Below are 14,512 nucleotides of genomic sequence, written 5' to 3' on the forward strand. Positions count from 1 at the left end.
CCCAGCTAATTTTTTGTAGTTTTAGTAGAGACGGGGTTTCACCATGTTGACCAGGATGGTCTCGATCTCTTGACCTCATGATCCACCCGCCTCGGCCTCCCAAAGTGCTGGGATTACAGGTTTGAGCCACCGCGCCCGGCCTAAAATTTTTTTTTATTAAGTTCTGGGATACATGTGCAGGATGTTCAGGTTTGTTACATAGGTAAACTTGTGCTTTGGTGGTTTGCTGCACCTATCAATCCATCACCCAGGTATTAAGCCCAGCATGCATCAGCTCTTTTCCCTAATGCTCTCCCACCCCCACCATCTCCCAACAGGCCCTAGTAAGTGTTGTTTCCCTCCCTCTGTCCATGGGAGCTGAACAATGAAAACATCTTTATTAGCCAAAGTAGGAACCATTACAATCAACACATTTTTGCCAATGAGAAATAAGTTTCTTTATTCCTGTAGTATAAATATCTGTGCTTCAGGATTTGACAGACTCCTAGAAAGGATCTTCTGCATCCTGCTGGTTGTGGAAATGTTTTCCCTGCAAAAAGTTGTTGAGATGCTTGAATAAGTGGTAGTCAGTTGACGAGAAGATTGGGTGCATATGGTGGATGAGGCAACACTTTGTAGCCCAATTTGTTTAACTTTTGAAGTGTTGGTTGTGTGACATGTGGTCAAGCGTTGTCATGGAGAATAATTGGGCCCTTTCTGTTAATCAGTGCCAGCTGCAGGCCTTGCCATTTTCAGTGCATCTCATTGATTTGCTGACTATAGTGCTCAGATGTAATGATTTCGCCAGGATTCAGAAAGCTGTAGTGGATCAAACTGGCAGCAAACCACCAGTGACCATGACCTATTTTTGCTGCAAATTTGGCTTTGGGAAGCACTTTGGAGCTTCTTCTCAGTCCAACCACTGAGTCATTACTGGTTGTCATATATAATACACCTTTGTGGCACATCACCATCCGATTGAGACATGTTTTCTTGTTGCATAGAATAAGAGAATATGATACTTCAAAATGATGTTTTTTTTTTTTTCTTCTTTTTTTCTGGCTCAGCTCATGAGGCACCCACTTAAGCTTTTTCACCATTCCAATTTGCTTCAAATGCTGAATGACCATAGAATGGTTGTCATTGAGTTCTTCGGCAACTTTTCATGTATTTGTAAAAGGATGAGCTTTGATGATTGCTCTCAGTTGGTCATTGCCAACTTCCAATGACTGGCCACTACACTCCTCATCTTCCTCTTTTGCAAAACTTCTTGAACCACCACTGCACTGAACATTTGTTAGCAGTTCCTGGGCTCAATGTGTTGTTGATTTTCCAAGCTATCTCTGCTACTTTACAACCCATTTTGAACTTGAATAAGAAAATTGCTCAAATTTGCTTTTTGTCTAACATCATTTCATAGTCTAAAGTAAACATTAAAAGAACATCAAGAAATAAGCCATTAACAAAAGAAAAAGCTAGAAATGCCCATTAAAATGATGTATAACATAACCACATTTATTTAAGAATATGTTCTGGTATCAAACAGCAAATTCCAGCAATGCAAAAACCTCAATTACTTTTACATATCCATTCATGTGTTAATGAATATTTGATTCATTTTCAGCTAGGGGCTGGTAAGAGTAAACCTGCTCTGAACATTCATGCATAAGTCTTTAATGGACATACGCATTCATTTATCTTGTTTAAAATCACAGGAGTGGATTGGCTGGAGCCTATAGTAAGTGTCGTTTTAACTTTTTAAGAAATGTCTAAGCTGTGTTTCAAGCAGCTGTATCCTTTTACCATGGGTATATGAGAGTTCCAGTATTTCCACACACTCTTAACACTTCTTGCGGTCAGTCTTTCCATTTGAAGCCATCCTAATAGGTGTGTAGTGGTATCTCATGTGATTGTAATATGCCCTTTCCTGATGACTAATGATATTGGACATCTTGATTTATACTTACTTATCATCTGTATATCTTTGTTGATGTATCTGTTCAAATATTTTGCCCTTTTTAAATTGGGTTGTTTCCTTATTACTGAGTTTGGGAAAATCTTTATTCTGAATACAAGTCCTTTCTCAAATATATGATTTTCAATTATTGTCTTAAATTTTTATTCTTTGAGCAGTGTCTTTCAAAGATCAAAAGCTTTTTATTTTGACCAAGTCCAGTTTATCAGTTTGTTCTTTATGGATAGATATGCACTTGGTATCATATCTAAGAAATCTTTTCTAAACCCAAGTGGCAAAAATTGTCTCCTGTGTTCTTCTAAAAATGCCAAACGTTTAGGTTTCATATTTAGGTCTCAGCTGTTTTGAGTTTATTTTCTTTAATTTGGTACAAGGTATGGGACCAAGTTCATTTCTTTTACAAACAGGTATACAGTTGTTGTAGCATCATTTATTTCCAAAAGAATTGGCTTTGCCCTTTTGTGAAAAATAGTATAGATTTATTTGGGAAGCTGAGACGGATGGATCACCTGAGGTCAGGAGTTCAATACCAGCCTGGCCAACAAGGAGAAACCCCGTCTCTGCTAAATATACAAAAATTAGCCGCATGTGTTGGCACTTCCCTGTAATCCAAGCTACTGGGGAGGCTGAGACAGGAGAATCGCTTGAGCCCGGGAGACGGAGGTTTCAGTGAGCTGAGATAGCGCCATTGCATGCCATCCTGGGCAGCAAGAACAAAACTTCATCTCAAAAAAAAAAAAAAAAAAAAAGTACAGATTTAAGTGCAGACATTGGCTATAGGGTTTTTTTGTAGATACTCTCTTATTTGTTTATGGAAGTGTCCTTTGATTCCTAGAATATTGAGGAATCAAAAAATTGATGTGGTATTTCGTCAGATGTTTTTTTCTATAAGGTGATCAGATGGTTTTTCTCTTTAGTTTTTTAACCAGGTGAATTACATTGGTTGATTTTCTAATGTGAAACCAGCTTTCCATTCCACTAGATCATGATGTACTTTTTATTTTATTATTTAACTTTTGTATTTTATTAGAGACAGAGGACTTGCTATCTTGCCCAGACTGGCTCCAGTGATCGTCTTGCTTCAGCCTCTCAAGTACCTGGAACTATAGGCACATATTACTGCATCCAGTTTAAGTTTTTAAATATGTTGTTGGATTTGATTTGCTCATTTCTGTGTCTGGTTGTGGTAGCAGGGTATTGCTGACCTCATAAAATGAGTTGGGAAGTGTATACTCCAGCTCGATTTTCCAGTAGAGTTTGTCTAGAATTGGTATTATTGCTTCCTTAAATATTTGGAGGAATTCACAAATAAAGCCATCCAGGCCTGGATTTTTCTTTATGAGAAGGTTTTTAACTTCAAGTTTAATTATTTTATAGACATGGTATATTAGGGTTATTTTGTAAGAGGTCTTTACCAATTGATATCTTAAAAGGAATTTATTCATTTTGTCTAAGTTATCCAATATATAGACATAACATGTTAATCCTAGTTCTTCATTATCTTTTTAATATGTGTAGAATCTAGAGTAATGTTATCTCTGTCATTTCTCATAGCTATAATTTGTTGTCTCCCCTTTTTATTCTGTTCAGTTGAACTAGAGAGTTATATATTAAACTTCTCAGAGAATCAGTTTTGGGTTTCACTGATTTTCTCTCTATTGTTTTTATGTTTTCTATTATTGATTTCTACATGAAGTTTTATTTCCTTTCTTCTACTTACTTTATATTTAACTGTTTTTTTGTCCGTTTTCTTAAGGTAGATGCTAAAGTGATTGATTCAAAACCTTTCTTCTTTTCTAACACAGGTATGTAGTGCTATAAATTTCTCACTAAGTACTGCCTTACCAGCAACCAACGAATTTTGATATAATATGTTTTCATTTTTATTCTTTTTTTTTTTTTTGAGATGGAGTTTCACTCTTGTTGCCCAGTTTGGAGTACAATGGCGCAATCTCAGCTCACTGCAACCTCCGCCTCCTGGGTTACGATGATTCTCCTACCTCAGCCTCCCAATTAGTTGGGATTACAGGCATGTGCCACTACACCCAGCTAATTTTGTATTTTTAGTAGAGATGGGGTTTCTCCATGTTGGTCAGGCAGATCTTGAACTCCCGCCCTCAGTTGATCTGCCCACCTCAGCCTCCCAAAGTGCTGGGATTACAGGCATGAGCCACCACACCCGGCTCATTTTTATTCTATTTTAAATACTTTCTCATTTCCCTTTTGATTTTCTTTGAACCCTTAGTTTATTTTAAATTATGTTATATAGTTTATATTATAATCCTTGTGTGGATCTTTCAGAGGTTTTTCTCTTAATACTTTCTAACTTCTATCTTGTTCAGATAACATGCTTCTAAATTTATTGTAAGATGTTTTATGGTCCAGTATATGGTCTATATTGGCAGCTACTTCTTGTGCACTTGAAAAGAATGTGTGTCCTAATATAAGAATTTTGATAGATATAGCGTTATGAAATTTAAGGTAGGGGTCATCCTTTTGGTTTTTTTCCCTACTTAAGATTTTCAGTCTTTCCAATGATAGTTTGTTAAAAGGAAAAAAAAAAAAAAAAAGACAAATTTTTTTTTTTTATTCTTAAGGCTAAACTTCAATTTTGAATTGTCACCAGTGACAAAAAAGGTTTGCAAGTTTCTAATAGCTACAGGAAAATCAAATACAGTCTACCCCAAATATTTTTCTACTTATTCAGTGCAGAAATGACCAAAACTCAGTGTGAAAAGAAAAAAATAAAACAAGGAGACTAAAACATTTTTATAAGCACAGCTTAAGCCAGATTATAGATAGTCTGCAGTGAAAACAGCCCAGTTTCATAACAAGGTCAAAGGGGAAAGATCCACATATCAGTCTTTGAGGCTATCTGACTTTGATACCCTTTGAAGTTCAAACTGTTCTCTATAACTGTTTATCTATAACTAATTTCATGGAAAACATGTTATTACATGATTCCAAACCTCCTTATTTTTTAGCCTGCAGAAACTGACATTTTTTAGTAGCCCTATAACAAGTTCAGAACCCTGATTTGATGTCCCCTGCCATAATTTTCTAAACAGTATTCTAAAAATAGCAGCCAAAAGCCTAAGGAAAGGGCAGTTGTGGGAAGAAAAGAGAGAGAATATCATACTTTCTGTAACTTTAGGATTCCAAGATCTACATTTTAAGGGTATTACAGTCTAATGTAACACATGTGGAACTAGATACAACGTGGGGAAATATGTCTAGTCCAAACTGACATATGCTGTTGGTATGACATACACACTGGATGTTGAGGACTTAGTCCAAAAAAGGAGTGTAAAATATCTGATTAGTGATTTTTATATTAGTTTTAAGTTGAATTATCATATTTCAGATGTGCTGGGTTAGATAAAATATATTTAATTACCTGTTTCCTTTTACTATTTTGAATGAGGATACTAGAAAATATTAAATTACACATATGGCTCACATCATACAGATCCTGCTTGACTTAGAGTGGGGTTACATCCTGATAAACTCTTTGTAAGTTGAAAATATCATAAGCTGAAAGTGCACTTAGGCCGGGTGCTGTAGCTCATGCCTATAATTCCATATAATTCCAACACTTTGGGAGACTGAGGAGGGAGGACTGCTTGAACCCAGGAGTTTAAGACCAACCTGAGCAACATAGTGAGACCTCATCTCTATGAAACATACAAAAAATAGCTGGAAATGATGGTGTATACCTGTGTCCCAGCTACTTGGGAGACTGAGGTGAGAGGATTGCCTGAGCCTGGAAGGTGGAGGCTGCAGTGAGCTGTGATCATGCCACTGCATTCCAGCCTGAGTGACGGAACAAGAGCCTGTCTCAATCAGTCAATCAATAAATAAAAATAAGAAAATGCATTTAATACACCTAGCCTACTGAACATCATAGCTTAGCCTAGCCTACTTTAAACATGCTCAGAACACTTACATCAGCCTACAGTTGGGCAGAATCATCTAATACAAAGCCTGTTTTATAATAAATTGTCAAACATCTCATGTAATTTATTGAATACTGTACTAAAAGTAGAAAATAGAATATTGTGTGGGTACTCGAAGTATACTCCGTGCTGAATGCACATCGCTTTCACATCGTCTTAAACTCAAAAAATTGTTAAGTCGAACCATCGTAAGTCTGGAACCATCTGTATTTCAGTCAGACATCAGTGCTGTAGAAACCCATGCTCAAACTTTAGCGTAAGACACTAGTCTTGTTTTACTTTACTACCATTCATTTTCCTTTGATCCTGATGATAGAAGCTCCTGGAGTCGTGGTAGATATAAGTAAGAACAATTGAGAACATCAAAGCCATTACAGAGATTTAGCAAAAATTGCTTTTTAATTAATGGAACTAGCATGAAATTCAACCCAAGCTAACAAATCTGGTCCCTAATTCTCTGCCTCACACTTTATACTTCAGTGAAATCCACTTAGTTTGGATTTTATTGCAATATTTGATTGAAATTTAGGTGGCTGTTTGGAGCCAGGAACTAGAGATTCTTTTTTTTAAAGGGTAAAGAAAATCAGTAGGTACAGATACTTTGCCAGTAAGGGGTTACATTCCAAAGGTTACTGCTAAACGCTTCCTCCTGCAATTCACAGCATAATCTCCATGTGCCAGGAGGAGCCTGGCTAGGAAATGGTAACTTAGAAGCATGTATTGCTTTAGAGGCAAGAAAATATGTCCCTTTGTAAATAGCTTTTCTTTCTTTAAGGTTATTTACTCAAACAACTTTTGACAGATTCAGAATTTCACAGCGATAGTAAACAGTGGCCATTATGTTTCTAAGAACTGCATTTAGACTGAAACCATTGTAGCCACATTGTTTGAGAGTCTCATCCATCCCTAAAGTCTGTCTCACTGTAGCTAAAATTCTGCCACTGGATTTAAATTGCTTAGTCTCTCCATTGTAGAGCTCAGCATACCTTGCCTCTTGTTGTTGTTGCTTTTAAATAGGATGTAACCAAAATGTAGGTTTAGTTGCTTGCCAGGTACAGAGTCCAACTAATGAGAGAAATATAGCATAAAGAAAATGACTTTTTATTCTAAAGCTAGTTTAGGGGAAGAAGTACAGCCTTCTTGCCTTAAGAGTACTGCCTCACATTTGGAGCAGAAAGCAGGTGCTTTTAAAAGGGGGGGTTGCATGAATGGCATGCAGGGGAGGAAGTAAGAGGAGGGGATCCACATGACTTGCTTCAGTACCCTATCTACCCGGCAATTGAGCTGGTGACCACTCGTGTCTTTGTAGGCAGAACTAGGTTGTAAAGGTAGCTGAAACTCTCTAGGTAGGAGAAAGTTTCCTAGTGGGCATAGTTTGGGTTTCAGACTGACTGTTGTCTCTCGAGGCAGCCTCCTGGTTGGTGAGAGCTCCACTCTGGAGCTTCTAAGCACATAGTTAAATGAACTTGGTCTGTAGGGAGTGTCTGGTGAAGGGGAGGTAAAAAGTTATAATTGCATTTCTGAAGGGCTAAGTGGGAAGAGGAAAAGAGGGAGAGATGGAGAAAAGAAAAAAAAAATAGCTCATCCTGTCTCTCTCAGACAAATGGGGGTGCTCAGTTACAAGGATATGTTTCAAAGCAAGTCCTTTAGTTTTTTCAGTATACTACAAATGGCCTTTAAATTATAATGGTGTTGGCCTATAATCATAATAACATTTCTTTAAATTTGCTTGAAAGAAAAAAAAATTTGTATTCATATAAATAATGATAAACTAGTTTAATTTTGTAAACCTCTATTGAGGCAAAACATAATGCTTAAAGTGAAAATCAGTAGACCTCATTTTTAATGCAGATATATGTGTAAAAGCTATATATAAGTTATAGTCATAGCTTAAACTAAGAATAACTAAAGAGGCTGGGCACAGTGGCTCACACTTGTAACACCAGCACTTAAGGAGGCTGAGGCAGGCGGATCGCTTGAGGTCATGAGTTCAAGACCAGCCTGGCCGACATGATGAAACCCTGTTTCCACTAAAAATACAAAAATTTTCTAGACATTGTGGCAGACACCTGTAATCCCAGATACTCAGGAAGCTGAAGCAGGAGAATTGCTTGAACCCGGGAGATGGAGGTTGCAGTGAGCCAAGATAAAGCCACTGCACTCCAGCCTGGGTGACAGAGTAAAGCAACATCTCAAAAACAAACAAAAACAAAATAAAACTAAAGAATTGCCAAATAGATACATAGAACAAAATGGGGAGGCCAGAAATAGACCTACATATATATAGGTAATTTATTTTTAACAAAGGCATGATAATTCAAGGGGAAAGCGTAGTCTTTTCAACAGATGGTACTGGAACAGGACTTCCACATGGGAGAAGTGAAATTCAACTCTTAGCTAATATCATTTATAAAAATTAGGTTGTAGACCTAAATATAAGCATTTATGCTATACAACTTCAGAAGAAAACATAGGGGAACTATTTTTGACCTTGGGGTCAAGCAGGGATTTCTTAAAACACAAAAAGCATAAACCATAAAAGAAAAAAAATGATAAATTGGATTTTATCAGAATTTAAACCTTTTTTACAAAAGATACTGTTGAAAATTAAAATGCAAAGCACACACTAGGAGGAAATATTGGCAAAACCTATCTGTCAAAGGTCTTATATTTTAAATATCTCTTACAAAATATTAAAACAAGCCACTTGATTTTTATTAAAGATAAAAGTTGAGCAGACAGTTTATCATAGAGGATATATAGATGGTAAATAAGCACATAAAAATTGGTTCAATATCTTAGCCATTAGGGAAATGCAAATTAAACCTGAAGGAGATGCCACTACACACATACTAGAATGGCTAAAATAAAAACACTGAAAATATCAAGTGCTGACAAGGAAGCAGAGATGCTAGAACTGTCAAATAAAATAGTACAACCTACCTGGAAAACAGTTTGGCAGTTTATCATAAAGTTAAAACATATTCTTACCATGTGACCCAGTCATCTCATTCCTAGGGATTTACCCTGGAAGAAAAAAAAATGAAAACTTACATTAACACAAAAAATGAAAACTTACATTAACACAAAAACAATTATGTGAATATTAATAGCAGCTCTATTTGTAATTCCCAAAACCTGGAAACAACCCATATGTCCTTCAGCAGATGCATGGATAAACAAACTGGTGCATGCATACAATGGAGTACTACTCAGCAATAAAAATGAAGTACTGTGTACTACAGTGTGGATGAATCTCAAAGATGTTGTCATGAGTGAAAGAAACCACTCTCAAAAGGTTATAAAAAGTGCAATTTCATTTATTCTCAAAAAGACAAAACCATAGTGTCAGGGAAGAGACCAGTAGTTACCAGGGACTAGGGGTAGCAGGATGCATGACCATAAACAGATAGCAGTGAGAAATGTGGGGAGTGATAGGACTGTTCTATATTCTGAATCTTGGCTGTGATTATATGATCTAATGTGGTTATATGCTAGAATCCATAGAACTATATAGCCAGAAAATAAGTCCACTTTACTGTATATTATTTTTTTTTTAATAAAAGAAAATTTTAAGTATTTTTTCTCAGTACTCTGAAAACATTGCTGTTTGTGATTTTCTTTCTTTTTCTAAGTAATTTCAGCTTTTGGATTCGGAGGTACATGTGCAGGTTTGTTACACAAGTATATTGTATGATGCTGGTGATTTGGGATACAAATTGATCCCATCACCCAGGTAGTGAGCATAGTACCCAACAGTTTTTCAACTCTTGCCCCCTTCCTTCCCTACCGCCTTGGTAGTGCCCGGTGTGATTTTCTATCATCTAACGTTGTTGAGCTTCCCTCCCACCCCCCCACCCCGGCTAATTCTTGTTTCTTTGTAGATGAACTGCTTTCTCTGTGTGTGTGTGTGTGTCTCTCTCTCTGACAGCTTTTAGAATCTTTTCTTTATCACTGGTGTAATGAAATTGCACTGCAATATGTCTCAGTATACAGTAGTTCTCTTTCATTTGTTTTATGTGGACTGTCTGCCTCTGAAGACAAAATTTTTAAAATCATTTCTTTTACTTTACCCCATGTGCCTTACCTATTCACTGTTTCCAGTACTCCTGTTAGGTATATTTTAGAAGCTTTTACTTCATCCTCTATATTTCATAATTTTTTTTAATTCCTAAATATAGAAGTAAAATAAAAGAACACATGAGAAAATTTTCTTCAAGCCCTTCCATTGCATTTTAATTGTAGCAATTATGTTTTTAATTGGTTTTTCATAGCTGTATATTTTTAAACTCTCTTGAGGATATTATTTATAACTTATTAGAGGGTTTCTTTTTCCTGAATTATGTTTCCACAGATACCATTTTTATATTCAGTGCAATATCATATTGCATTTAATAGGTGAGACAACATTGGGATTTCAAGCACAAATACTGGAGTAAGACTACCCAGATTCAAATTCTGGCCCTGCCATTTTTGATCATGTAATCTCAGGCAAATAATTAAACGTCTGAGAGGCTCAGTTTCTTCATCAACAAAAAGGACATAATTTCAGTATCTTATCTAATTGAGACATTGTGAAGATTAAATGAAGTATTATCTGTAAATTCATACTTAGAATATGTGTGATACTTAGTAAACACTTAATAAACGTTAGCTATTATTACCATAAGCCAGATGCAGTGTTCTAGTTTCCAGGCATGTAGTTGAAACTGACTTGGTCCATTCACTCAAAGAACTTAAAATAAAGCTTGATATTGTTTGTCAAGCCTAGCATTCACCTTCTATCTCAATGGGTGTCACTGTACATATAAGTAACAATGCTGTTCAAAACTGTGATACATCCTTTATGGTTTTTTTGTTTTGTTTTGTTTTTTGAGACGGAGTCTCCCAGGCTGGAATGCAGTGGCATGATCCCAGCTCACTGCAACCTCTCCCTCCTGGATTCAAGCAATTCTCCTGCCTCAGCCTCCTGAGTAGCTGGGATTATAGGCGTGCAGCACCATACTCAGCTAATTTTTGTATTTTTAGTAGAGACGGGGTTTCACCATGTTGGCCAGGCTGGTCTAGAATTCCTGCCCTCATGATCTGCCCGCCTCGACCTCCCAAAGTGCTGGGATTACAGGCGTGAGCCACCACCCAGCCTGTTTTGTTTTTTTGTTTGTTTGTTTTTGGCTTTTCGTTTTTTTTGTTTGTTTGTTTGTTTGTTTGAGACAGAGTTTCACTTTTGTGTCCTAGGCTGGAGTATAATGGCACAATCTCGGCTCACCACGACCTCCACCTCCCAGTTCAAGTGATTCTCCTGCCTCAGCCTTCCTAGTAGCTGGGATTACAGGCATGCACCACTACCACACCTGGCTAATTTTGTATTTTTTTTTTTAGTAGAGTTGGAGTTTCTCCATGTTGGTCAGGCTGGTCTCAAACTCCCAACTTTAGGTGATCTGCCCACCTTGGCTTCCCAAAGTGCTAGGATTACAGATGTGAGCCACCTTGCCTAGTCTTTTTTCTTTTTAAGATGGAGCTTCTCTCTTGTTGCCTGGGCTGGAATGTAATGGCGCAATCTTGTCTTACCACAACCTCTGCCTCCTGGGTTCAAGCGATTCTCCTGTCCCAGCTACCTGAGTAGCTGGGATTACAGGCATGCACCACCAAGCCTAGCTAATTTTGTAATTTCTTTTTCCTAGAGGCAGGGTTTCTCCATGTTGGTCAGGCTGGTCTCAAACTCCCAACCCAGGTGATCTACCCGCCTCCGCCTCCCAAAGTGCTAGGATTACAAGGCGTGAGCCAATGTGCCTGTCCTCCTTTATTGTTTTATAGGTTTATTTAGTGGTAAAATATAACCTGAGGCTGAAGCTGTAATAAAATTCTTTTACCTATTTTTTGCTTAACATTGTACTTGGAAAGAATGGAGAAATATGGGGGCAGCCATATGAAGGTACCAAGGAGAAAGCATGTAAATGACAAAACAAAGCATGGAAGGGCTTATTCAGCCATATTAGATATGGCTGATGTAGAATAGAAGTATGATGTAGAATAAGAAGTATGGTGTAGATTAGAAGATGATAAACTAAATAGGTCGACTAGAGCTGCAGCTTGTAGAAGGGGCCCATATGATAGGGTGTGTATAGAGGTGTATCCGTACCATGGAGGCCTAGTAAGCCTGGCAGAAGAGTTTGGTCGTTATTCTGTAATGGTCAGAAAATAGCGGTATTTTTGAACAGGAGAATAATATGATGTAAAGAGGAATTTGTGCTTTTAATTTTTGTCCTTATGTAGAAGATGCAAGTGTTTTCAATGTTTTGGGCAACTGAAAATATCTTTTTTCTGAGCTGTGTCTAATCTAAACTCTAAAGGAAAGTCAGTTCTGTAACACATTGTTCCTTTCAATCTAATTTTTTCTTTAATGTTTAAATATAACATTTTTTAGAGATTCCAGAGTTTTATCAAACTGGAATGTTGACCACAACAGTTCAAAGTTATCTAGGTTAAAAGTATGAAGTAATTGAGGATAATGGGAAATTAAGATTGCTGGGTTCACTCTTTAGCTGTAGCAGGAAAATTAAAGGTAAATTACAAAGCAAAGTTCAGAATACAACATGTATAAGTATTCATGACCTTGCAAGTTTATAAAATGCCTGGTATGTTTACTGCTACAATGCTAATATTTGGCCAAAGCACAGGGGACTTCAGGATGTATATTTATGGACTGATTCCCCAACAGATAACTGCACAATTCTGGAATGCTGTTGCTGTGTCAATAATTGTAGACTTACGTTCTAAAAATTTTCCCTTTCAACCTAATTAACTTAAAATGTCTCTAATGTGATTTCCAAAGAATTTTATATTTATATTTTGCAATCAGTATTTGACTGTCGCACAGGTTTTAGACATGCACTACAATGCGTAAACACTTTGCAAGATAATAAATAGCGCCTACTTGTCTAAATGTTTTATGATTGCCTATTCCCTGCTAATTGGTAATGGATTGAAATTCCCCATTGTTTAATATTTTTAATTTGTCGGAAATTATTATAAATGAGTGTGTAGGGCTTCATATCACAGCTGTTGTCATTTAAAGTTTGGACAGTGTCATTACAAATGAAACCCTGCTGTGAAATTAAAGTCAAAAGGCATCTTGGCATCCCAACCATTTCCTTGGGAGAAGATTACAGCTCAAGTCTGTTGAACTTTATTGCCTTGGGCCTCATGACAGTCGTCAGAAACATGCAAGGCATTTCTGTTAAAGAAATTCAGATGTGCTAGGACACAGATGACATTCTTGTGCATAACAGTGTCCCAAGGGGGTGAGGAATAAGTCAGGAAGAAAAAGATGATTCACACTTTTTGCTGCATTCTGGAATTATATATAAAATCCACAAAGAAGATGGAGACCTTGCAGTGATTACCACTGAGGAAAAAGGTGTGGTGTTTTTCTACATGGCCTGACTGTATTTTATTTTATTTATTTTTGAATAGCAAATAGTTTATTGGTAAGCACATGGCTTCAACATGAATAATAAATTCACGTGAACAGAAGACAATAATTAATTCAAAAGAATAAATCCTTACTAATCATCAGAAAATCTGTGGCCATTAGGGCTGGCACATAAAAGTCCAAAATCACTCAGAGACCAAATCTTAAAGAAGATTCATCCTCTTATTAGTCCATATGGAATAGGTCCATAGTACCTAGAATCTATAGAATTCTGTAGATTATCACCTTCTAACCAAACATGACCCATTGGCTCTGTAGAGAATATTAAAATCAACTGAAATATTACTTTGAAGGCAGTCATTACCTTGGAGTCATGTTTAGGTTTTTATTTTAAAATACAGTCAGACCTGTGTCCTCGTTGAGGGTCCTCAGGGTTCTTTGGGGCCTGAGGATTCCTGAAATCATGAAGCATCCACATATGCTTTGAGACATACTTCATTATTATTATTTTTTTCTGGAGGCCCTGCGACTTCCCTAAAAATTTTTAATATTCTCTTTGAAGGAAGTTCTCATTGATTCATATTTCTTTTCTCCCTCTCCTTTCTCACAGACATTCATTTCCAGAGGTTTGACTGAGGGAGAGATGTTACTCAGTTTTAACAGTCACTCTTTTTATATCTAAAACTATGCTCTTTAATGTAAAACAAAAGAGTACTTGGTCTAACTTAAAATCTCTCTAACCAGTAACTGAGCTCCAACAAAGGTCCCCACAGAGACATCATGAAAGAACATCATTGTCCCTCTAATTTAAGGATGTATCTTAGTCAGCCATTAATTTATCTCATCCCTTTAAAATGCATTCTTATTTGTCATCCCTATTCCCCCTTGGGATAAATAGATTCTTAAGTTCATTAGCTACAGCATGCCTAGCACATAGTAGATACTCAATAAATATTCGGTGAATAAATGAAAATTGTTATTCAAAGGAAAATCCTAATTACTCTCAATGCTCGTTCTGGAAATCCGAGACCTAGTAAGATCATTTGTACCATTCTTCTTTCAGCTTTGTATGACATTCAAAAAGGCATATCACTCATTCAAAAACTTGCCATAAATATTGATAACTGCTTCTTATACATCTTTTCTTGGATATCCCACTAAACACCTCAG

At 36.7% G+C, this 14,512-nt stretch overlaps 1 protein-coding gene and 1 long non-coding RNA gene across 2 annotated transcripts in view; one reads left to right on the plus strand and one right to left on the minus strand.

Moving 5' to 3' along the window:
* The window catches only part of SBF2 (SET binding factor 2), a 489,013-nt gene that overhangs the window by 332,319 nt on the left and 142,182 nt on the right, over nt 1–14,512 (plus strand). The window lies entirely within an intron of this gene.
* The window catches only part of LOC119467187, a 15,540-nt gene continuing 9,093 nt past the window's right edge, over nt 8,066–14,512 (minus strand). The window contains exons 2-3 of the long non-coding RNA XR_005195716.1: nt 8,902–8,937; nt 8,066–8,101 (exon numbers count right to left, since the gene is read on the minus strand). This is a non-coding gene — a long non-coding RNA (uncharacterized LOC119467187). The remainder of the gene's footprint in view (nt 8,102–8,901; nt 8,938–14,512) is intronic.

This window comes from Cebus imitator, unplaced genomic scaffold, assembly GCF_001604975.1.
Source record: "Cebus imitator isolate Cc_AM_T3 unplaced genomic scaffold, Cebus_imitator-1.0 Scaffold265, whole genome shotgun sequence".
Lineage (NCBI taxonomy): Eukaryota > Metazoa > Chordata > Mammalia > Primates > Cebidae > Cebus > Cebus imitator.